Source organism: Nannospalax galili, unplaced genomic scaffold (genome assembly GCF_000622305.1).
Source record: "Nannospalax galili isolate Female #2095 unplaced genomic scaffold, S.galili_v1.0 scaffold1127, whole genome shotgun sequence".
Lineage (NCBI taxonomy): Eukaryota > Metazoa > Chordata > Mammalia > Rodentia > Spalacidae > Nannospalax > Nannospalax galili.
The window spans coordinates 919934-923556 of record NW_008355784.1 but is presented as its reverse complement, the minus strand read 5'-3'; positions in this window follow the sequence as shown (position 1 = coordinate 923556).

The following is a 3623-nucleotide window of genomic DNA, read 5'->3' as shown; positions in this document are numbered from 1 at the left end:
CTGAAGCATTGCTGTTAAGCAGGGTAAAAATGGCCATGAGGATGACAGAGAAAGAAGCTGGGGGGGGGGATCTGTGGCGAGCAGTCTCCACCAGATCATGGATCTCTTTCCACATGATCTGGTGTGGTTTTGGGTGTCGTTTTCTCCTCTTCCTTTTCTTTGTCTCTGACAGGGTCATGCAAGTCATCTCTTTTGTGGGCCGGGAGGTGCCGGACATTTTTGGCTGGAACCCAGATAGGCTTTGGTTGATCCTGTGGGAAAACACAAGCAAATCCCCTCCCTGTAGTCAGCAATGGATCTGGTCCTTTCCAGAGTCCATCAAAGGGTTCACTCCATCAAACCATGATGGGTGGTACGGGGTGCATCTGGGCCCAGTGTCAGGTGATGGGGGGGCGTCAGACCCTCAATATACATTAAGTACCTTAAGGGTAAACAAGGCTAATGTTAATTGAATATTGGGAGAATATGTTGTTTGAGCTTGTCTTTTTAGTTGGCCTTTTAAGGTTTTATGTGACCTTTCCACAATGGCTTGTCCTTGTGGGTTGTATGGGATGCCAGTGTGATGGGTGATTTTCCAGGCTTCACAAAAATTTTTAAATGGGGAGCTGGTAAATGCTGGGCCATTATCTGTCTTTAGTTGTGCAGGGAGGCCCATGATGGCAAAGGATGAGAGCATGCGATTTATTAGTTTTTTTGAACTTTCACCAGTTTGGGCAGTAGCCCAAAGGAAGTGGGAGTAAGTGTCTATAGTCACAAATACATATTTTTGTCTGCCAAATTGGAGGACATGAGTTACATCAACTTGCCAGAGGGCATTATATTTTAGCCCCCGAGGATTGGTGCCCATCTGTTGTACAGCAGGGGTATGTATCATTGATGCACAGGAAGAACAGGTTTTAAAAATGCATTTAAATTGTCTGAGGGGAATGTGGGGGAATCTGAGATGGAGCCCTTGTAAACTAATATGGGTGGCATGGTGGAGGTTTTGGGCATCTGTTACGCTGGCAGAGAATGTTCTAGCAGTGGCTACCTCATCTGCTATGGCATTTCCTTCAGTAAGAGGACCTGGGAGAGAGGAGTGGGACCTGATATGCTGGACAAATAATGGAGCCAGGCGTTTTTGTAACAGTGTAGAAATTTTAATTAGGAGGGGTGAGATGGGGTTGTCATCTATTTTGACAAAGGAACGACCTAGCCATGGGAGCAAATTAACAGCATAAATGTTGTCAGAATAAAGGTTGAAGGGTTTATCAATCTTATCAAGAGCCATATAGATGGCAAAAAGCTCTTTAAATTGTGGAGATTTATCAGATAGAGGTTGAAAATATATCATAGGTGGGTCATTAGAGGAGTCGTATATGACCAATGCTGCCCCCTTTTATCTCCATCTGTAAAGGCTGTAATAGTCTTTTTTATGGGTTTGTGGCAGAAGAGACGAGCTGAGGTGGGAGCCAGCGAAATACTGGAATAACCGACATCCATTTATCTTTGGGATACTCATTATCAATTTGTCCTGGGAAGCCTATTAAGCTAATTGAAAAAGAGGAGTGATGTTTTAGGAGCCATTGTACAACTGATAATGGGAAGGGGATAATAAGGGCATCAGGTTCTTTCCCTATAATTTGTAGGGTTCTCTCTCTTCCTTGACGAATCATGGATGCAAGAGTGTCTAATTCTGTAAGAAAGCGAGGAGCACCCCCTACTGGCGTGTGAACCCATTCTAGTACTCCATGTGGCGGATGAATTGCTCCCACCATGGTGTGGGAGGAATTAAAAATTAAGAGTTGAACCAGTAGCTTGGGGTCATATCTGGCTAGTGATGCCTTTTGGAAGTGGTTGTTAATTATTTGGAGAGCTTTTTTTGCATCTGGGTTTAGATACTGTCTGGAGGCTGGGTTTTTTCTCCCTTTAAGAGATCAAAGACTGGCTGTAATTGACTTGTGGGGATGGAAAGCCAGGGCCTTAGCCAATTAATGTTGCCTAAAAAGCTCTGAAGGGAATTAAGGGTAAGTGGATGGGGGGCATCCAGGATACGTTTAAGGGGCCTAACAGTAGTAGGCATAATTTCAGTCCCCAGGAAGGTAATGGGGGGAACTGATTGTATTTTATTTGTGGCTATCATGAAACCTTTTGTCTCTAGGGTGTTTATCATAGCATCTTTTAGGTATTCTAGAGAGGAATCCTCATCTTGCCAGGCCAAGAGGTCATCCATGTAATGATAAACATGTAGACCTTTTTTTAAAAGGGGTGCTAGTGCATGTGCAACAGCCTCCTGGCATATTGTAGGTCTATTCGCCATACCCTGTGGCAGAACTCGCCATTCATATCGATCAGCTGGCCCAGAATTGTTAATTTTTGGAACTTAGAAGGCAAAATGTTGGCAATCATTATTGTGTAAACGGATGGAGAAGAAGCATCCTTTATATCTAGGACTAACAGGGGCATATTAAGGGTGATGGCAGAGACCATGGGCAGGCCTCTTTGGGGTGATACCCATATTTTCATGGTTTTGTTTATGGCTCTGAGGTCTTGTAATAGTCACCATGCCCCTGTCTTTTTCTTTATTAGAAAGACTGGGGTGTTCCATGGGCTCCTGGAGGGCCTAATGTGACCCAGCTGCAACTGTGCTTCTACAAGTTGTTGTAAAATGAGTAATTTCTCCCTGGGTAATAGCCAATGTTCCACCTAGACTGGTTCCTTGGTGATCCAGTAGAGGCAGGGAGTCTGGTAATCAACAGTGGCCTTTAAGATTTGGGGTTCTTTTGTTTTAGGAACCTCATATGATCATCTATTTTAAGGCATTTCTCTTCAGACCCACTGGCAAGAACTACATTGAGGTCTTCCAGGATACCTCGTCCAATGAGGTTTGTGGCTATTTCTGCAATCAGGGTTCTTATTGTGCCAACCTCTCCATCAGGATCCTCCCATTTATAGAAGTTTTTAGTGATGAATGCTTGGGAGGGCCCCCCTACTCCCATTAGTTGGGGTCCTGGTATTAATTCCCAGTGTGGGGGAACCTCAGATCACCTTAAGATGGTTTTATCAGCCCTGGTGTCAAGGAGGCATTTGAAACGTTTGTTTTCTATTTTTATGGTTAATTTTGGATGGGTATTTTCTGTAATACTGGTTACCCATAATGTTTGTGGCTTTTCTCTTGTTAGCGGGGCTGAGGGTTGCCCTGGATGGAGTTTAAAGGTGCAAACGTTTGCCATCTCTTTCATATTTAGATTTACAATCTTTTTTCCAGTGAAAGCCCCTTTTACAGCGAGGACAGAGGGTTTTAGGGGATTGAGTGGCAGCCAAACCATTTTTGGGGCAATTTTTTATCCAGTGTCCAGTTTCTCCACATTTAAAGCATTTTGAGTTGGGTTGCAACTACAAAGGCTTGGGCAAGGGAGGAGGCCTGGTACGTGGCAGTCCCAATGTCATGGGTGGCCACAATCCATTTGTCATAATGTTCGTTTTTTAGTTCCTGGCATGCTTGTCTGTGCTCAGGGGTCATCCCTTCCCAGACAAGGTTGTTTAAAAGCATTGCTTTGGCTGTAGGATCTGTTATTTTTCTATCTAAACTGGCCTGCACTCTTAGTATAAAGTCTGGCAGGGTTTCAGTTGGTTTTTGTTTT